This window comes from Mastigoproctus giganteus, chromosome 14 (assembly GCF_048544385.1).
Source record: "Mastigoproctus giganteus isolate SK-2022 chromosome 14, ASM4854438v1, whole genome shotgun sequence".
NCBI lineage: Eukaryota > Metazoa > Arthropoda > Arachnida > Uropygi > Thelyphonidae > Mastigoproctus > Mastigoproctus giganteus.
The window spans coordinates 122179390-122201962 of record NC_143588.1 but is presented as its reverse complement, the minus strand read 5'-3'; the positions used below and the strand labels follow the sequence as shown (position 1 = coordinate 122201962).

Genomic DNA, 22573 nt, shown 5'->3' with positions numbered 1-22573 from the left:
TGTCCCGCACCATACAATCGCTTCCAGCGGCCTGCACTTTTGATACCATGCATGGTGGATGAAGAGCCTCATGTTGTTGACGCCGACTCCGTACACGACCATCTACGGTGAGGAGTAAATAACGTGACTCATCCGACCAGCACACCTTCTTCCATTCTTCTAACGTCCAACTTGCATGCTCTTTGAACCAGGCGAGTCTTTTACGCCGATGAACTTTGGTTAGAAAAGGATGCCGTAGGGGTCGTCTGCTGGTATAGCCATACGTGCAAGCGTGCGACGCATGATCATGCCAGATATTGTTCTGGGTTGGCCCATGTTGTATTGGGTATTGAACTCTTCAACAGTGCTGCGCCTGTTCGCCTGTACGAGTCGTCGGACCCGGTGCTCACCTCTAACATCAGTCTTTCGCTGACCTTTGCAGTTTTGCCGTCGGGTCGTTCTTTGACCATTTTGACGCCAGTCCTGGTACACTTTAAGTACGGCGGCTCTTGAACACCCCACCAGTTCATTCGTTCGAGAAATCGAGGCACCAGCTCGTCGAGCACCCACAATCCTTCCTTTTACCCATCACGCTCGGAACTTTACCTACCTACTGAACCACTGACACCTTATCTATGTTACGTAAGTCGACTAACTGCGCACTCTCGTACCTCACGTGGTCAACGGGTCGCATTCAGTTTTCATAGGGGTGGTCATAATTCAGTGATCACTCAGTGTATCTCTTGCATCCACCACAGTAATAGACATTTGACTCAATAAACGTCAATCAACTCTTTGTTTGCCATCGGACTTAGCTTCAGACAGACTTCAAGTGTTATTGCCACCGGTCGATCTCATCGCAAATTGGATGAATATGGTTGCCCAATGGCTTCTCCTAAAAGAATCACGATCACGCATTCGCTGTGCGTATGAACGGGACATAGCGAAAATTGTGAGTTAAAATTATTTACCAATTAAAGAATCAGCTCCACAGAACGTGGGCACTGTCGCATACTCAGCGCGGACTCATGTGAACTAGCTAAAAGCTCAGACAGTCAAAATATGTATCGACAGAACTCGTTAAAAGAAAAACCCCGCACACAATTTTCAGCCAGTTTTGTTAATTTTATCCACTTCTCTCAAAACAGACTTTCCTTCTGGTAGAACCACTGTCTCATTGAGATAAACGTAAACCACTGCCTCATTGGACCTTTAACCTAAGTACAAACGCATCGCAAGATAAACGTATGCCGATCATCTGCAACACACTCTGCCCGCCCACACTGCTGGACAAAGGGCCCATCATCCAGATCATGAGTAACTGTGTCGAAATAGCTTGCCAGGTTAGTCGAACGTTATTTTCCCTCAACAAACCATGTTGTGTGTCCTTCAGAACACCATTTCGTCTAAAAGTCTTTGATTGCCCTCTTAATTATTGCCTCGAAGATGTTCTCCTACTACCCAAGTCACATCTATAGTTAGCTACTTCTCTCTTAAAACCGAGTTTATGTATTTTCGATACCTTGGCACTTCTCCAATGTAAAGGCATATTGCCCGAGTCTGATGATGTCCTCATAATTATTCTCGTTGGTTCCATACACTCTCTGACCTTCAATCACAAAATTATTGGGTATGTTTGCCATCAACTACAGGGGCCTACTTCTCTTTAGGTTCGAATGTTTTCCTAATGAACAGTCATCTGTAATTTATAAAGGACTAATTTCGTTTCGCTCACCCTCCCATCAGCATTTCATCAGTAAAAACTGACTCGAAGTACCTGTTGAATTATTCATGAGCTACAGCAACACTTTCCCACACCCAGGTTCCGATTTCTTTTTCTTCGTATTCACATACAGGTAAAACCCCTTGTCACTGTTCCGTTTTTCTTACAAGCGTAGTCCTCCCTGACCTGTTTATCGTATTATTACAGGTCAAAGTGTACTTGTCGATGGCTTCAGAACTTTTCATCGCTCTGCACCCATCCCGTGCCAACGTTTTCTTCTCTATTTGACCATCGAGCTCCACAGTCGTTAGCAATGATGAATATTCTCACCCAAGAATATTCTCTTGATGTTCTGGTACAAATACGGGCTTTACAAATGCGATATCCCTCAATATGACCTCAGACACTGATGCGCCTAAAGCTCAACAACAACAACTAAAAAATAAGAAAATAACTTCATCCTGCATCATTTCTTTGTACACCGTGTACTAGTATTTCAATGCCAGTTGCTGACCCTGTGTTCACTGGAAGTTTTGTTCTTCCGGAGTACGTTTTCAATATGTATCCAAAGAAAGCAGCAACAGCGCACCAAAAATCTGGAAGAGAGAGCCACAACCAAAGCTTTGTGGGATGTTCGTAAGTGAAATTGGAACGAGCAAACAGAGACGGACACAATGATTGTACAATGATTTTATTGCCATCAAGAAAGAGCACTAAAGATCATGGGAGGAGATTTCTGAAGTTGTGCGATTAAAGCTCGGTCGCTCTGCCAAAAAACAAAAACAGGCCGGTCTTCTTCTCGACAATACAGAAAAGGAAGGGGCGGTCAGCGATAACTATCAAACGAGGGACGATTATAGACGGTTGTATTACCTCTATGCCAGTGATATGACACCGCATAGGCCGGCAGGGTCGTATCCCAAGGTATTTCTTGTGCTGTGGATCCTCTGGCTCCGTTGAACAGCATGCCGAATGCACACTCGATGGTGAATGAGGAATAAAAGAGGTTCCCTGGCTCACTGACAGTTGTTTATGAAGATTAACAGCGAGGGCGTTGGATGCGGTGGCCACCTCTTCGGTTAAGCCGGAGCCTAAGATAGCTGATGCAGAAACACGAACGAGGAGGACGAGGAGGACGAGGAGGAGGAGGAGGAGGAGGAGGAACAGGAAATGGAGCATCTTGGAAGCTGCATCTGGAATGAAAAAAAAAAAATGTCATGCTAGAGTTAGTGGAAAGCAACCTTAACCTCCCATGTGCATTATGTTCGGAAATTGCGTGTCGTCCAGTCGGCTCCAAGGAACTCAGGTTTTTCGTGTGCCTCGTTTGCAGACAAAAAACCTGCGTTCCTTGGAGAAAAGCCACGCAACATTCACATTAGACCGACTAATTCAGCCCAGTTAGAAAAGGGGCCCTAAAAATCCCTCGCATCACTGAAAGGATTCGAAGTCGGGATTTTTCTGTACTGTAGCGGGAGGACAATGATTGCAACCCTGTTTTACCTGCTGGGACTACGGAGTTGATAAATGCTTGGTACGCGTTTAGCGCGGATACTTCGCAAGTGATGAGGGAGGCAAACCCGAAATGGTACTACGTGGGTATTTCTCATCCTGAACTCTCTCGGTGGAGAAGAAAATGGACATTTTGCAGCCTTGTTTCTGCAACAATCTCCCCAGAGACGGAGGTTGTTGTAGAAACACTTGTCCAGCGATCTCCTCTGATGTACACACCGAATTCGCTCCCATTTCTTTTCCACGCATTTCACTTTCGTGATTGCAAAGTGTGAGAAAATTGAAATTGAAGAATAAATATTTGCTGCACCACCCGATTGCACAAAACTGCGCTGTTCTTTTGCCAACATGATCGGCGGCAACACGGTGTACCTCCGCATGCAGAACAAAAGTTGTTCGATCACACTCTCCCTGTTTTGCAACGATGTGGGTCTGTAATCAGTTACATCGTTTTTATCGCCTTTCTTGAAAACTGGAACTATATTGATCTGATTAAAATGCTTAGGATACTTCCCCAGCCTGAGAGACAAGTTGAATATCTTCAATATGAGGGGTTTTAAGGCAGTGACAGTCATTTTGCAAAATAAGCTAGGAATGTCATCTGGGCCTCTAGTATAGTCATTTCTCATGCTTTTTAATGCCCAATTTAAATCTCCATCAGTGATAAAGAGGTTAATGAGGATATCATCTTTAACAGGTGTGAAGTCAGGAAATGAGGCAGGTCTCAATGTATCATTTGTTTGAATTCTGGAAAAGTGTTTGGCAAACTCTTGAGCATTACTGAATTCGTCCAATAAGAGAATTCCATCTGCGTTTCGGAGTTGTAACTTTCTACTGGTTATGTTCTTATGCTTCATGAAATTCCAGAATGGTTTGATATCTCTGTGAGTAAGCAGACTATCCTGGACTGATTCTGTATACATGTTGTAGGAGTTTAATATGAGAGTTTTCACTTCTTTGCGGAGTTGGCTGAATATTTCATAGTATTGACTGTCACCTGATTGCTTATACTTGTTTCTATAGAATTCTTTGGATTTAATTTTATGTATTAATTCGCTGTTATATCAGGTAGAGTGGGTAGAGCGTGTGGTAAGATGGGATTGAGGAACAATGTCAGATATAACTGAGTGGACACAGTTTATCAGGTTATTGGTGAGCACATCGATGTCATCAACAGCATCGAAGAGCTGCTTGTCCATATTGCTGAGAGCTAGGTTGAGCAGAGATCAATCAGCCATTGTGAAATTGAATCGTGGAGAACGGGAGCTGCATTTGAAGTTATGAGAAGTCACTGTGATGTCAAAGGTAATTGGCGAATGATCCGAGTGAAATATAGGGTTGTCATTGTGAACATCTATATGAGTAGAGGAAAATATTAGGTCGAGGTAGGCATTTTCTCTGGTTGGAAAGTTGCAAATTTGTTCCAGACCATAGCTGTGAAGCATATTAAAGAGAGCCCTAGTCTGCAGTGATGGAGAAGAAGATTCTAAATTGGCCATTTGACAGTTAAAGTCACCCAAAACCATTGCTATGTCGGCAGATTGAATTAGTGGGAAGATTCAATCCAGCGAGCTTTCTAAGTACTGGAGGTCGATATTAGTTAGGAGAGGTGGAAAATAAAGCAATACTATTAAAACCTTTAACTTGCCAAGATGAAGAAGGCAGTATACTGATTCAATATTTGTGAAATTTGATGCAGTTTCACAGAGTATATGGTTAGAGTGTATAATAGCTACTCCGCCTCCACGAGATCCTCTGTCCTTTCTATGGATTGTATATTGTCCATCTATAATCTCCTGATCATCAATATTTATGGAGAGCCAGGTTTCAGTGAGCAGGTAAATGTCGTAAATATGTGAGCCTTGGATTGCTCTGAAGTGGTTTAGGTTGCTAATTATACTCCTGCAATTCTGAAGGTAAACACTGAACAGTTGGGATCTGGGGATTCTATGACGAGAGGAGAACGTAGTATGTGTAGATAGCAGGGTATCTGATTGCTATGCCGGTGGAGAGGAGATTTTGGACTCCCTTGATGGTCTGTCCGTGAAGCGTTTTACTAGAGCCCCTGATAAAAGGGATCTTAGATTCAGCACTTTTTCTGTTTGTGATGGAAGGCATGTTATTATAAAAGATGAGTAGGCGGGACATCGTGTCTTCAGAGAACGGACATCTACACCGAAACCATATTCTTCTTTAATTAAGTTGATAAGATCTTCAGATTTAGTGGCGGGTCCAAGCCTAGAAACAAAAATGCGGTCTTTTGTGGGAATAATTGTGATATTGTACTTTTGTTTGAGTAATTGAGGTTTAATTTAATTTATCTGCGTTAGTTACATTCTGAGTTTGGTATATTTTGGCTGAAGCTTGGAGAAAGTAGCTTGAGATGTAGAGGCTTTAGCATTTTCTGAGATTTTGTTCTGTTTTGATCTTTGGTGTGGCATTTGAGACTGGCAATCAGAAGCAGGTTTACTCACTGTGGCTTCAGCCCTATAGGCAGGTTTTAAGATCTCATTAGATGTGGCAGCAGGTATTTTTGCATATGTTGCCTTAACTGATGTTGAAGAGGATTACCTCTGGTGACTCTGAGCTTGTAAAGTAGAGATGCAAGCAGAAGGATTCCGCAGAGGAGAGCAGGTGGTGAGAACGGTTAGATTTATATCAGAAGAATAATCTGACAGTGTCTGTTTGGCAGTAAATTGCTCTGTTGAATGACTTGAATGGCAGATTAATATTTGCAGCAGTCGAAGTATTGAGGCCGGTGGAAGATGAAGATCTGGTCTCAATACTAAGAGCATCGTCTGGTAATGCTGAATTCTTGTTCACTTGGAGAACATTAGTTTCAAGAGTAGGGTTAGGAGTCTTCCTAGCTTCCCTTAAGTGGCAGGACATAATTGACGTGAGATTTTTAATTTGGGCGTTGATGTCAGAAATTTCAGCCTTTTGATTATTTAATATTCTGTGGATTTCTGTGGATAGCTCATCATTTCCTTCATTGAGTGTATTAGAATCCAGGGGAATATCAGATTTTGCAGAATGAGGTAAACTGATTAGCTGAGTTTGATGGAGGATTTTCTTCATAGTATTGAAGAGTAGTTCATGAAATTTATTTGATTGTAGAATAGAAAGGGTTGGATTCAGAGTGACAGTAGAGAAGGAGTTAGCGCTCAGATCTTCTGAGAGCAGGGACACTTGTGTTTCAGTTGATGCATCTAAAAGTTTATGCGACCACGAAAACAACAAGTAGAGAATAGGGGCTTCTTCCACGTAAGGTTCAGAGTCAGTATTTCTTGGTATTGGCATGATATTTGATTCAAATGAAGTAGAGTAGGACATTTCTACTTCTCTATCGGAAGAGGAGGTTCTGTGCTTTTCTGAGAATTTCTGAGTCAACATCTATCACAACAGAATGATTTCCGACGACATTAAAGTTTCTCGCGTCATCGACGGGATTCGAACTCGGGCCTTTTCCACCCGGTGTGGGCAGAGAGTAACGATACCACTGTGATACCTGCTCATACGGATCTCCCTGATAACATTTCGACATCTGTTTATGTAAGAAGCGCCTCCTAGAATGTCAGTTCAACTCCCTCTCGAATCTCTGCGAAGAACGGTACCACTGTAAAACGGCCAGTTATGATCTCCATGGAAGGGAAAGGGGATTTAAGGGAATTCAAATGTTGTTTCGGACCAAAGACTTTTCCCCATTATCCGGTTTTCTACGTCTTGTGAAGAGAATTTCGCCATATCCGGTCATGCATGTGTAGTGTTTTGATTGTAAGTTTTGGTGGTAGACGTCAGAGTGCCCGTACATGGATGACTGGATCCAGGATATTTCAGTAGAACATCGCCCAAAGCATGACACCACTGCCACCAGCTTGTTTTAGTCCCACGGTGCATCCAGACACCATCACTTCCCCAGGTAAACAAGGCACATGTAGCCAGCCATCCACATGGTGCAACAGGAAACCTGATTCATCGGATCACATGACCTTCTTCCAATCACTCAAGGTCCAGTTTCGATGCTCCCGTGCCCATTGTAGGCGCTGTCGCCGGTGAACGGGGTTAGCATGGGCACTCTGAGCGGCCTGCCGCTATGCAGCACCCTTCGATGTACTGTGTGTTGTGACACATTGCTCTCGTCACCAGCATTCCAATTACCAGCGAGTTTCGCCACAGACATCTTTCTGTTGCCACGTACCTGGGACCCCCACTCGTTACACTTGAGTGGGGGGTGTTTTTAAATAAGTTTCTAAATAGATTTTTGGATTCTTGTGTTTTGAGTTGAAGTTGAGTCTTATAGACTCTCGTGTTTAAAGTTGTGTTTAAAGTTAAAGTTGTATATAGTGGGTAAATATAGCCTTTTAATATGTCTGGTAAAAAGTCGAGCGCTGGCTCTCTTTCCAAGAAAAAAGCAGATATTGAAATGGAAAAAAGTAGTGATTCAGAGAGTGAAAGCTCTGAGGTAGAGGTGGAAGATATTGAAGAAATGAAGCAAAAAACTGTTAGTGGGAGACCTCGTAAACCTATGGTGTGGACACCAGAAAAGAAATTGGAAACAATAAATGGTATGAAGACTTTGTTGGGCTCCATGGCAAAAAGTCCGAAACAAGGGCCTGTGATAAGTGGACTAGACAAAATTGTGGAGGCACGAGGGAGATTAAGGGCTCTCTTGTTGCAAAGAGAACATCGGGTAACGGGCAATGTAGCAACCAAGATTATGGAAATATGGGATGAACTAAAAATGGCCATAGTAGAGTTGGAGATAGATTTACATGTCAGTAGAGCTGAAAAGAAAGATATACAAGAAGAATATAAAAAGGAATATGCAACAGTGGTAAAAGAAAAGTGTGTTGCAAAATCCAGAGTGGCAATCATTACTACCAAGAATAGTAAACATAAAAGTAGTGAAGATATCAAAAAAGATTTAATTAGTAAAGTGAGACCTGAACTTCAGGATGTTAAAGTACGAAATTTAAGAGTTGCACAGGATAAGAAGATCGTCCTTGAAGTAGAGTCCGAAAAGGATATAGATATGATTACTGATTGTCCAAAATTTAAAGAACTAAAATTGTGTGTGGACAAGGTAAAGAAGCGAAATCCTAAAGTTCTGATTTACGATGTGGAACAGGATGTGAATAAAGACGAGTTGAAAGAACAATTATGGATTAAGAACTTGAAAGATTATGGGATAAACCAAGAAGTATTCCAAGAAAGCTTTAACGTGATATCTGTGAATAAAGCAAAGAGCAAGAATCTGAACAACTGGATAGTGCAGGTAGCTGGTCCGGTCCACAGACAGTTGATAAGAATAGGAAAAGTGTTTGTGAATTGGTCTGCCTGCCGGGTTCGTGACATTGTCACGGTGGCCCAATGTTACAGATGCATGGCTTTTGGCCATATTGCAAAGTTCTGTAAAGTAGAAGCGTTTTGCGGATATTGTTCCATCGAAGGACATTCCTATAAAGATTGTGTGAACAAGGAAAAGCCACCTTGTTGTATAAATTGCAAACGCAGAAAAGTAACAGCTGAACATGATGCTGTAGACCACACTTGTCCTTCGTATGAAAAGGCAATGGTCTTGAGTCGAAAAAGAACTGACTATGAATAAAAATTTGTTATGTGATGTTGTCAGTGGTTATGGGTCTGTATTTGAAGGTGCCGTGGCTTTGTCGCTGGCCTGGTAGGTAAGGTTTCAATAAGAGAGTGCTATGTTTGGAAAGAGACTCAGTGTGAGACTACAGTTTAAACTAATTTATAAAGTTAAAGTTTAAGAATTTTAACTTCCGTACGAGTAGAGGTCTTCCTCCTCGAGGAAGGGGCGGTAACTGTGGTCACACGGGATATTTATTTATCTCTGTGTGACCACAGGCTAAAGACCGATATAACGAGTCATTTAAGCAACAGAAATGTTTAGAATAATTTTGGTCTAATAACTATTGCGATGATGATAAATCACATAAATATAATTGCAATAAATTAAAAGGATAAGACTTTTGCGCATATGGGCACATTTGCCTAGGTGGCGCACTGAAGGTTCTGTTGTTTATATGATGATGTAACCATTTTTTAAGGACCCAAGCCATGGATGTACTTTTGCACCGGGAGTGGTTGGGTTATGGTATTTTAAATGTAATGTAATGTTGCCACGTACCATCGAGGACAGCCTTTGCTCACCTCGACCATCGATGAGCCATGGTCGTCCAACACCTCGCTGGCAGTTCGTGGGTTTTCGCTCCTTGGCACACTTTCGGTAGGTATTAACCACGGCTGACCGTGAGAATTCCCACCAGCCTTGCGGTTTCGGATATGCTCAGACCCAGTGTTCTGGTCATTATCAAACTCGCTTAAGTCCGCTGCCTTTCCCATCTGCAGAACAAGAGTAACACTCATCAAGGGATCTCAGTATCGGCTGTTTTTATACCGTGTCCCGATCCGCGCGCGAGACGTAGTTCATCCAAAATTGCTTTGATTTCCATAACGACTCGCTGGTCATATTATTTTGGCTCATCAGTGTATAATAAATGCGTTAAAAATCTGTTAAGGTTGAACAAATTTATTTGTTATCCCGCGTGCTAAAACATCTGTAGTGCAGTGTAGTTTCAGTCGATTGTCATGATATAAATGACAATCAAAAAGCATGTGACCAACAGTTTCATCACAACCATAAAGGCATCGTGCAGTTGAGGAAAGGTCCAATTTGAAAAGCCTACTATTAATGTTGCCATGCTCCCATGACCCGTTAAAAAAAAAGTCCAGTACATACAAGGATAAAACCATTTTCTTTATTTCCCTAACCGTTGGCATGAAGTCTCTTGTAACACTCCCTAGGTCTGAAGCCGACCAATCTCTTTGCCACTTCTCAACAAAAATAAGAGTCTCCTTTGATTTAAATGGGAACTGATAAAACGAGCTGAACGTCATCCAGGTCAACTGGAATATTCTTCTTTAGATGGTACTTGAAGGATCGATATTGAATCTCATATTGCATAGGAAGCTTTCCGAATAAAACCTGTAGGGCCAAGGTAGATTGTGGTCGTACAAGTCCAGGACATCATCAGGAGGGCTGCGCTCTGTAACGATTGCTTTATCATAGCCGATTTAGTGGCTCTACAGCCCAAACTCCTGCGCCATATGTTACAATGGCAAAAAGATGCAGTTGTAATACAATCTTAAGGTATGTCCTTTCAATCCCCATTGTAGTCTCGCAACTTGTTTCACCTTGCTCGGAAACGTCTTGCATTTTTCTTTGATGCATCTAACATGTGGCAAGAAGCTGAGAGTCATCTAAAAAGATATCCAAATATTTGGTCAGCGAGGTTTATTTAACAGACTGCTCTCTGTATTTTTTTAATGGACGACGATCTCCATCCAACTTACCGTTTAATAGCATTTTCGACGCTTTAGCCGTTTATTCTTGAAGTTTGTGGATTCGAAACCAGTTGGAAAGTTCCTATAACACTGCGTCCGCAGTTTCCTTCAAACTCTTGCTAGAATCTCCAGGAAAAAGAACGGGATGATGTCGACCATGGGGTGGGGTGGGATGATGTCGACCACCCTCTTTGCAATTCTTCTCGTACCATTCCTTGCAGTTAATCCAAATTTTACCTCCTTCGCTGACAATCTAAAATTCTTTCTCATTTCAAAAGACCCTAAACAGATATAACAAATTTATAATGAAATCTCCAAGCAAATTCAACAGTTAATTGACTTCCTACAGCGAGCTGGACTCAACTAAACAATGCCAAGTCGGCCCACATGACAATCACGAAGAGGAAGTTCAAAAATTACTTCCGAGTTACAGTTAACGATGAGACAGTCCCCAAAGTTTCACCTCATACTGACCGTGGGCTAACGTGGGATGAAGACTTAAATCTCAAGGAACACTTCCTAAAAGCAAAGAAGAAGAAGACTTATGCTGCTTTCTAGGAGGTCGCAGGCTGTTACAACACCAAACTGATCGGGCAATACATCAATAGATGTCTCACACCCATACCACTAAATGCCTCCGAAATCTGGTCCTTTGCATCCACCTCCCGATGTACCAAATTTCTGAGAATGGAATATTGGATTCTGTTGTGGCTGAACCCTCTTGGGTGAAACCCGTTCACCGTCTCGAAATCGATTCTTGTACTTAATCTTGGCAATAATAGAATGAAAATAAGGAAATTTGTGATGACTGAAGAAATGATATGCAGCTGACCCTGTACATTTATTTCTCTAATTTGTTAAGGTCAATTTTATTTTAAAGTGACTGTAACTGGCTATTAAATAAATACGAATATCCAATTAATACCATTATTATAAATATCTTGAAATTTTGTATAAAATTATATTCTGTATATTTAAAAATATCTCTACACCCCCTAGCCCATTGCTGTACGGGGGAGTGAACAGTTGGTGAATAAAATAATAATGAAAACAAAAGGAAAAGGCTACCTATCTGATTGACCCAGCGCTGCCCAACACTAGCAATCTTCGCACCTTGCAAAGCGTAACCTTAACTGTACCAGAAATGTTCTGTTTTGCTTTTGTGCTATGTGACGAAGGTATCTCACCCCATGCAGCTCTCTGTGCGACGAAGGTACACTTATTTGCCTGAGACGCCTTTGAGCAGCTACAGGAGAGAAAGAGCCATTGTCCTTTTTTCTCCCTGTCTGAATTGAGAGTCAGAAGACTGAGAAAGCGGTATTGGAGCCGAACTCACTGGTCTCTCAGAAACATTGACCTCCATCAAGTCGAAAAATTCACGGTCCAGTCTGGTTTTCATGGTACCTTTCGGGGATTTTCAGACGACAACCAAAATGATGACATGAGCAAATTCAGATGAAATGTTATATTAACATCTCATGTACAAAAATAAAGAAAATGGAAAGAAAGCTGGTGTCTTACCGCTCTTGCTGGAAAGGGATCGAATGCGACATTTATTCGTGTGACTGTCGTGCAGGCCGATGTCAGGTCTCCCTCTGCAATGAATCACTCGAAGTGGGGCTGCTTTAGATTCGCGCTACGACTGCAGTTTCCGGTGTTGGATAATGGCAGTGCCCCAAATACACGAGTTTTGTGGAGTCAAAAGGAACCACGTGTTTCCGTTCAGTTGCGCTCTCTTTGTTTGGGTATTTCCACAGCACCTCCATCGAATATCAATTTAGTATCTCGTACACCACAAACACATTGCGACACCCCTTTCAAAATGTGAATCTCATTAAGTGTGAACAGATGCAAGAAAGAATCATCTGTTTCTGAGATTTGGGCCAACAGATCCACCATGAATTAACGGGAGTCAACATTCTCATCCCCTATCTTACCACGTTCTCTTGAAGAGAGGGGTTCGCAATGATTTGGCTTTTTCCTAAATTGCCTCAGGGAACGCAGCTCGAACAGCGACTGATTTTTTTCATTTTTTTATTATTTATTATTATTTATTTCAGATTTAAAGTTGAAGTAAAGGTCAATTGTCCTTTCAAGACACACCAATATTATTTAAGTAATGCAGTTTCTACTGAAGAAATGGAAAAAGGTGTCCACCCAACTTTGGCTTAAACAGCGTAATGATCCTTGGCCGAAGACCAAACCGGTGCACGGTAAGAACCAAAATTGGACGGGTGTGTATCTAAGGGCGGCTCCTAGAACATCCGTTCAAATCCACCTCGTGACCATGTTAGGAAGGTCATGAGGAAGGCTCTCAACCTCAATTTTACTTCAAGAAATCAAACTGAAAACAGATGATAAATCACGACACAACTTTGTGTTGCCTCGTCTGTCGTCCTGATGACGTCATATACAAAATTGTTGTGGTTTTCAATAACACGCAAAGATTTCAACAGTTGCTGTACTTTTCTGACTCATCCTTTATGAAGACTCTCTTCAACTAAATCCTTCCTCTGCTCAGTAATACCTTCATCGACCAGAGACTTCTGACACCACTCCAGATTAACAGAATTCGGCCCCGGGTGCCAAGCGTTTCCGTGGCCAAGCGATTCTCGTGCGTTTAAAGAGCGTTTTTTGGTAAGCGACTAGGTTCTATTTTGCTTTCTCCCTTACTTATTAAACCTTTTCGTTAAGTAGCTTCATTTTCTTAAAAGTACTAAGAGGTGAGCCCAGAAGAAGGAAAGAACCTTTTTCTTTAATTTAGTACTCCTACTAACTATATTAACCTATACGCTTGGCCACAAGCGGCACTGCTCCTGCCTCCCCGTGGCGGGGCCGGTAACCTGGGTGGTAAAGGTAAACCCCCAGGGCCAAAAGGAGCTAACATGGATAAAAATAATTATCCCCCTTTAGAGCCATTGAGCTCAAGACAAGAGACTCCCGATATTGACCATGACTCTGTTCACCCAAAAAGGCTTCGAACAGAAGCAAAATGTCCAAATGAGATACCGAATTTCTTGGTGGTACATTCGTTATCTGCCCAACCTGTAGGCAAGTTATCACCATTCTTGATACAGAAGTGTTTAGAGTCTATTGCAGGGTCACCAAAAATGGTGAAGCGACTACAATCCGGAGACCTCCTGATCGAAACAGCCACCTCAAAACATTCTGAGCGGCTGTTAAATACAACGTCTTTTGGGGGGCTAACAGTATCCGTTACTCCCCACAGAACCTTAAATTCATCAAGAGGTGTGATCAGTGAGTGGGACCTAACTTCAGTCTCCGAAGAAGAACTACTCCAAGAACTTAGTAGTCAAAAGGTAACAAGTGTAAAAAGAATCATGACTAAAAAAGATGGGAATCTAACTCCAACTAGAACCATCATTTTAACATTCAGTACTCCAGACTTACCATCCTCAATCAAAGCTGGCTATTTGAATTGCCGTATTAGACCATATATTTCGAATCCCGTTCGTTGCTTCAAATGCCAGAAATATGGTCATTCACAGCAGGCATGTAGAGGTGACTCCATCTGTCCCATATGCGGATCTAAAGACCATACTCAAGCTGATTGCTCAGTGGCAACCCCTGCGTGTCCAAACTGCAAGGGAAGTCACCCTGCCTTTTCCAAATCTTGCGAATTATGGATTACAGGGAAAAAAATTCAAAAATATAAAGTAGAAAATAAAGTTACGTTTCCTGAAGCACGTAGGCAAGTAATGTTGAATATGCCTAGCAGTCGATCCTACGCTGTTCGCACTAGAAACTATGTATCTACTGGAGCACAAACAGATGTATCAATCCCGCCTAATACCTCAATGGCTAATTGGCTTAAATCTACCCTTTCAAATTCAAAAAAAGAAAATCCTCAAAATAAAACTAGCGAAGCTACAAATACCCCAATCAGTATCCCTAGTGATACTCCATCGGTCTCATATGACACAGAGCAAAGGAAATCTGACACAGGTTCAAAACAAATGGAAACTCCTACCAACAGTATGGAAGTAGATGAGCGTTTAGATAATGGGGAACCCATTTTGGAACTCCATGCAAATGACACCATGGATTCAGTACGCCCCTATTTTCCGAAAAAAGATAAAATAAAACAAGACAGACCGAAATGCTCCACTTCTAAAAAACAGTCAGACCAATCGAGCACAACTAAAATCAAATAATGTCTAATATCATACAGTGGAACTGCAGAGGACTAAGAAGCAATTCTGACGACATAAAAGATTTACTGATTAAATATAATCCGATAGGAGTATGTCTACAAGAAACTTTCTTATCATCTCAAGCTTCACCAAAATTTACAAACTATACAATATATAGAAAAGACAGGATTTCGGAGTCTCCTGCTCGCGGAGGAGTAGCTGTGCCTATAAAATCAAACATACCGTCCAGGCAAATTCAATTACAAACTAGTCTAGAAGCTGTGGCAGCACGTATTTCAATCGGTATATCAATTACCCTAACTTCTATATATATATCCCCTTCTCACCCATTGTCAAATACAGAACTTGATAATTTGGTTATGCAACTACCATCTCCAATCTGAGTTTTTGGTGATTTCAATGGCCACCATCCATTATGGGGGTCGCCTGCGATTGACACAAGAGGCAAATTAATAGAAACATTCATGAATAATAACAACCTAACTATACTAAATTCTGGATCTCCCACTTATATTCACCTATCTACAGGATCTACTTCTGCAATAGACTTGTCAATCTGCTCACCAGCAATTTTCCCAAGTATGACATGGTCAGTGCTAAACTATCCTCTAAACAGTGATCACTTCCCAATCCTTTGCTCATTACAAACACGAGTAACTGCAAATCTAGAACACCGATCCACCTGGAAGTTCAAGAAGGCAAACTGGGAGAGCTACTGTACCCAGGTCCAGTTAGACAGGAGTTATGTTCAGCAACATCCAATTGAAGACGTAACTAACTACATTACCAATCAGATACTAAATGCAGCAAAAAATTCAATTCCGAAGTCACGACCCCACAAGTGCTCCCACCATAACAACTGGTGGAACACAGATTGTTCTAATGCCAAGCGTGAGAAAAACCGTGCTTGGAACAAATTCCGTAAGTTTCCTACAACCAGTAATCTGATAGAATACAAAAGACTTAAAGCCAAAGCAAGGCAGATTAGGAGAAAAGCCAAGCGTGACTCCTGGATCTCATTTGCCTCAACTATCACCAAAGACACTGACCCACGATTCATTTGGAGAAGAATTAAAGCGCTAAATGGAAAATTCACTCGACCACCCTCTCCAATACTCTGTTGGAATGGAAAAGATCTCTCGGCACCTAAGGAAATCGCCAATGCGCTAGCAGAATCATTTTCTTCAATATCTGCTTCTGCTTCCTACTCCATCTCCTTTCAGCGCATCAAGGCAGATGCAGAACGCCGCAAAATTAACTTTTCCACACGGCTCTCACTTCCATACAATCAACCATTTAATATAACAGAACTCAAAGAATCCTTAAATAAATCTTCAAATAGTGCTGTCGGCCCAGACGACGTACATTACATCATGCTAAAACATTTACTTGAAGAGGACTTACGTACCCTATTGATCTTCTATAATCGAATCTTCTCAGAAAATGATTACCCACTTTCGTGGCGTCACTCTCACATACTTGCCATACCAAAACCAGGCAAAGACCCTTCTTTGGTTAACAATTATAGGCCAATATCTCTCACAAGCTGCATGGGGAAAATTTTTGAGAGAATGATACATACGAGGCTTACCTGGATCTTAGAAGCAGAGAACCTTTTAACAGATCATCAGAGCGGCTTTCGTAAGAACAGATCCACTCTTGATGTACTTATCAAAGCTGAATCGAATATTCGGAATGCCTTTGTCATGAAGCAACATCTAGTCATGGTCAATTTAGATATTGAAAAGGCATTTGATACTACCTGGCGACATGGTATTATTATGGACCTTTATCACCTAGGACTAAGGGGTCATCTCCCTCAGATAATTCAGAATTTCCTGCGCCACCGCTCTTTTCAGGTCCGTTATCAGAACGTACTGTCTACACCCCATATTCAGGAAGAAGGAGTACCACAGGGATCTATACTCAGCGCAACATTATTTGCAATTCGAGTCAACAGCATAACTAAAGACATCCCCAAAACTGTGGAGGCTTATATGTACGCGGATGACCTAGCAATCTCCTGCCAATCTCAAAGCATGAACACCATTGAGCGTCAACTCCAACTTGCCATTAACAGAATTGAATCCTGGATGTCACGCAACGGATATCGACTAGCTGAACAAAAGTCTACCACCACTCACTTTTGTAAGAAACGTGCTGTCCACCACCATCTTGAATTACGGCTAAACAATTGTCCAATACCAGTTGTAAACAGCATCAGATTTCTCGGTCTGATATTAGATAGTAAGCTTAACTTCCAAGCACATATCACATATCTACGAACTACTTGTCTAAAACAGTTAAACATGCTTCGATCAGTCTCATCCATGTCATGGGGAGCTGATCGGTACTCCTTACTTCACCTCTACAAATCTCTGATCCGTTCACGCTTAGATTATGGTTCTCCCGTATATGACTCAGCTAGGAAAAGCACATTAGATCGGCTAAATGTCATCCAGCACAGTGCCCTGAGGACTGCTCTGGGCGCATTCAGGACTTCTCCCATGCAAAGTCTTTATGTTGAAGCCCACGAGCCGCCATTACATCTTCGTAGGAAAACATTATTGCTTTTCTATGCTTCTAAGATCCAGAGTCTTCCATCGCACCCCAGTTGGGAGTATCTTTATCACACTCGGTGGGATTCTTTTTATGAGAATAAACCACATGAAAATCGTCCTGCTTCACTCAGGATCAGAGATCTTATTCACAGTTGGAATATTGATTTAGCTGATATTTTTCAGAACACAACTGTACCTATTCCTCCTTGGACGTATGTTTGTGCCTCACATGACACACATTTTCTCCAGTGGGGGAAGAATGTCATACCTCCCAATAACATAAGACAGTTGCACTCAGCTCATGCTACCCTTAACTCCGAAGCCTGTAAAATATATACCGATGGGTCGAAAACTGATAGTAAGGTAGGTGCTGCAGCTGTTTTTCCTACATGTACAATTTCAGCCACACTACCTTTATCATGCAGTGTCTTCACTACTGAACTTTATGCCATCAAGTTAGCACTTAGTAAGATTATTGAACTTTGCATCTCACCCGCAATAATCTACACGGATTCCCTCAGTGCTATCAATGCCATAAGGAAGAATTTCTCCTCTCCTCATCCTACATTGAAAGAAATTCATTCCCAACTATTTTCCTGTAGTGTGTCCAATCAGTCAATCACATTTTGCTGGATCCCTGGCCATTCTGGCATTCCGGGAAATGAAAGTGCAGACTTTGCCGCTAAACATCCTCAACCCACTCTCTCACAACATCCTCAGGTTCCATACACTGATTTTAAACCTGTTATTCATAAAGCATGTTACAACAACTGGTCACAGATATGGAAAAGGAATACTAACAGCAAACTTTACCAAATAAAACAAGAACCAAAGCTGTGGCTCTCCTGCTTCAGACCAAACAGACGTGAGGAAGTGGTGTTGGCAAGGCTAAGAATTGGACATACGCATCATACCCATCTATACTTGCTACTGGGAGAAATCCCACCTCAGTGTTCATCCTGTAACAGTCGGCTTACGGTCCGCCATTTTCTGCTTGATTGTCCCTTGCATTCAACCATCCGGTCAAACATGTTTCAATCAGTTTCCAGGCTTAATGTATCACCTGATTTATCCCATATTCTAGGAAACAATGCAAATATTGAAGAACTTTTAATATACTTAAAATGTATTGGCCTATACAAAAGTATATAATTTAACAATCATAAAGATAGGGTCATGCAATTAAACGATGAATAGACACAATTTGGCCTCAGTTGCCCTTGTGTCTTTAAACCCAATCACAACAACAACAACAACAACAGAATTCAGAATTATATCTTAAACTTGTTCCTGTCGATCATGTTTGAATGACATTATTATTATTATTATTTATTCATTTATTGTAAACGAATTCTCTTGATAAATAAAATTATATAAATAAATTATATGAATTATTATTATTATTATTATCTGTTTATTTCCATAAGGAAACCACCCCGGGACAGCGAAGTGGAAAGTAGACACCTTAGAGGAGATTTGATTGAGGTGTTTAAGGCTCTGAGAGGCATCACTAAAATGAATGAGGACAAAATTTTCAAGATTATAAATGATGCTAGAACTAGGGGACATAAATTCAAGATACGGGGGGAAATGTTTAGATTGGACTGCAGGAAGTTTTATTTTAGCCAGCGAGTTATAAATTACTGGAATAAGTTGCCTACATGGGTGGTAGAGGCTGAGAGTTTGAGGAAATTCAAAGGTCATCTGGATAGTACTTTCGGGTAAGGGAAGCGCATAGGATGATAGGTTTAATTTCCTTTTTTTTTATTAATTATTATTATTTAGTTATTTATTTTATTTTTTATTATTTTTTTTGTTTTTATCATTGTTTTGTTCGGATTTTTTTTTTTTGGCTGATGCAGCATAAGCCATAGGCTTTCTTGCACCATGCGGCCATTACTAATACTAAGTGCCAGGAGGGTGCTAAGTACATATCAGGGTACGAGATACTACGTGCAGTGGGTTAGATATACCGAACACGTAGTCTCGTCTCCAAATACATTTTGTACACGTTTTATATTTAATACAGTATTTACACATTAATGATTCTGTACGTACATTATACAAATCATGTGTTTACAATTTTCTAATAATTCCATCTATAACTTATATATTTACACAACTGTCAGGAATTTTGCCAGTCAACAGCTTACCAAATCATTATTGTTGTTAAAGCAGAAAGTTTCACTTGTACTCACAATTCTTTGGTACTTTGCAGCCGATTCATATTTCAGTAAGTCTGTACGAATCCTGGAAGATCTCTTTCCGGTATGCTGCATCCTCACACAGTTTTTCGGCATCTGTGTGTAGTGAGTTAAATATTTTTGCTGTATTTGATGGGAAGAATCTTTGCAGGCTACTAAGATTGTTCAGGACTGGACGCAGTGGATTATTTACTTCTCCGCAACGTCTAGCAGTGGCACGCGGTTTGACTAGAATATTATCCAGGACTGGAGCATCCACTCTGCCTGTGCGCATTTGTGCGAGAGTGTGTATGTTCCTGTTAATTGTCCGCTGCATCCAGGGTGTGATGTTAAGGTTTGAGTAGAGTACTACTTCTGTTGAACAGTAAACCCTTTCTCTTTGTGGACTACTTTGGGCAGCACAGCATAAAGACGTGGGCAAAGACAGGGATAAAGATTTTATTTTTACTTTATTTTATTTATTTTTATTTTTTTATTATTTATTTATTTTTTTAATTTATGCTATTCTTTTTCTTATTTCTTTCTCTTCTGCTGTCCTCTCTCTCTCCTGGTAATGACTGTGTGTGTGTGTGCGCGCACGCCGTTGCCGGCTTGTTGGCACGTGCGTTCTTTTGAATGGCTCCAAAATCTCTTTGGTCATTCAGTGCGTGACTGTTGAGGTTGGCCATGGTTTATGCGTACTTGTGAGCCACCTCCCCGTGGTGTAGACGGCCTTCCGAGTGATCGCCTGCCTGGTGACAAAACGTCCAGAATGAACTAAACAACACACACACTGCACGAACATAACATTACTCACATTTGTGGCCTTCTTCAGTGCTCTGTAATCATCACAGTGTACGAAGGCGGAGACGAATTGACCTTCAGGTGCCGTCCTACATAAGGTACTATACATGTCTACATGTCATGACCATGTTAATTTAACAGACTGTAAAATAGGCCGGGCTTGCATTAATGTCACGTTTGCGTAATCAGTATGTGTTCTGTTATGCTGGGCTCTTGGCTACCCAGAAGCAGTAGTTACCCGGAAAGTTGGTTCTGAATACTCATCTACACCACGGGAAGGTGGGCCAAGTCCAGTAGATGGGACATTCTTACGGTCTCAGATTGAGACAAAAAAAAAAAAAAAAAACGCCTCCCAACACTACTCCTCGCCACACAGCCTCTGATGATCAAGACGCCACCATAATGAACCAACCACTAAATACGTAACATTGGCGTTAAAGATCTGGTATGTCTGAACACAGCTTTTGAGAATTCCTGAAGTAGCACGGTCATAAAGTATATGGTCCCAACTTTCCTGAGCACCACAAAAACAAATCAGTGTTCGACAATTCCACGGCAAACAACTTAGCATTAAGTGACCCGTGTCCCATCATTAAAAACAAGGATTCCAAACTTGGTATAAACCATTTCGTAATCTGTCCACTATTTAAAAATGTGACTTCGTGTTGAAAAGGCCAGGTAACCCGTCCAGCCTCAACATTATCCCACCGATGCTGCCACAATGTAAAGATTTCTTTCAAGCATCTGTTCTTTTCTTGTTTAATACCAATATTGACATTTAACATGCAAGATCGTACTGGGCATTTGTCTCTTTATAAAATTAACAAAGTCCTGGGTACGCCAAGAACAAATCCAACGGAACACACCCAGCAATCACCTGTAAACAAACGGTTGAAACCGTTCTAAAAACTCCCATGACAGTAAGCAACATTGTCCGCTGTGTAGAGTTCAACTTGGCTTGAAAATGTATAATTGCAGAACGCCAAAACCATGCTCCTGCTGCGTACGTGGTTATAGGAAAGGCAACCCCCAGGACAACAGAACTTCAAAGTTTTCAATTATAGGGATTTTGATATTCTAATAACAGATTCAGAAAACTTCCTAACTTCTTCACTAAGATAATTCAGGTGTGAACAGAATAATAATTTGTTATCAATAAGCAAACCCAAATATTTTATATTAGCCCCTAACGGGATTTGACGCCCTTGTAGCTTTATTTGTGGGGGGTTATTTAAATCCATCTGTGTTTTAAAAATCATTATTTTAATTTTCCGAGAACTCATTGTAAGTTTGTTAGTTTGACACCAGGAATATAAATCATTCAATCTGTTATTAGGTATTAGGTATTAGGTATGTTCGGGGTCTGACGGCACCTGGGATTTCTCCCATCTCCGCGTATGTTCTCTGTATCGGACAAGCCAGAGATTTAAAAGTGTGTGGGATATGTACTGTGTAGTTTGTTGTGCCCATTGTTCATCCGGCCTGTTAGCCGCCGGGCCCCCTAGTGAGACCCGACGTTACCAATACCTGCCACAGGGAGGCCGGCCGAGTGTTACCAATATTTGTACTCTGGCTGGTCTTGCCACTTACTTTCCTGGGATTTCAGTGGCTATTCAATCTGTTGTGAGCTTTCGGTTCTAGCATCGCCCCGGACCTTCCAGCGTCTGCGAAAGCAGACATTTTACAATCCGTGAATAGGACCGCTCAAATCAGTCTTGCAACCCCAAATTCCAGATGAGAGGTCCCAGCACCGAGCCCTGGGGACACCCAAATGCCACCTGCCTCTTAACATACAAGTACTTTGATTTAACTAAAATACACCTGTCAGAACAGAAAAATAACAAACTTCGGATCTGAAATTAACATTCTGCACGCCGTAAATAAGTCAGGGCAACCTCCACCCGATTAAATCAAATGCTAACTTTAAAATCTATACCTAATTAATCTATAATTTCCAATTTCTGATTTATCTCCTTTCTTATGCAGCAAAACTATGATTGCATTATTCCACTGCTTAGGCATCACACCTTTTCTAGTGCACTTTGTGAAGAGCCTTGCCAGTTTTTGTGTTATGTCTCCTCCTCCCAATTTTAACAACTGTACAGTAACTTCATCTTCCCCCGGGGCTTTCCGATTCTTCATTTTCTTCAACGCATGTTTTACCTCATCAGGAAGAATATCGGGTATGTCGTATGTGTTGCTACTTTGCAATCCATCTTCCCCACTGCTGGCATCATTCCCTACTGTGGGGGGTGATAAATGAAAATGTTT

At 41.3% G+C, this 22573-nt stretch overlaps 1 long non-coding RNA gene across 1 annotated transcript; it reads right to left on the bottom strand.

The window, feature by feature from the left end:
- Window positions 1-2429: 2429 nt before the first annotated feature.
- On the bottom strand, window positions 2430-12234 carry LOC150075702 (uncharacterized). The gene is made up of 2 exons (XR_016547894.1): window positions 12101-12234; window positions 2430-2895 (listed from the first exon to the last, which is right to left on the bottom strand). It is a non-coding gene; the product is annotated as an uncharacterized LOC150075702 (long non-coding RNA).
- Window positions 12235-22573: the final 10339 nt, after the last annotated feature.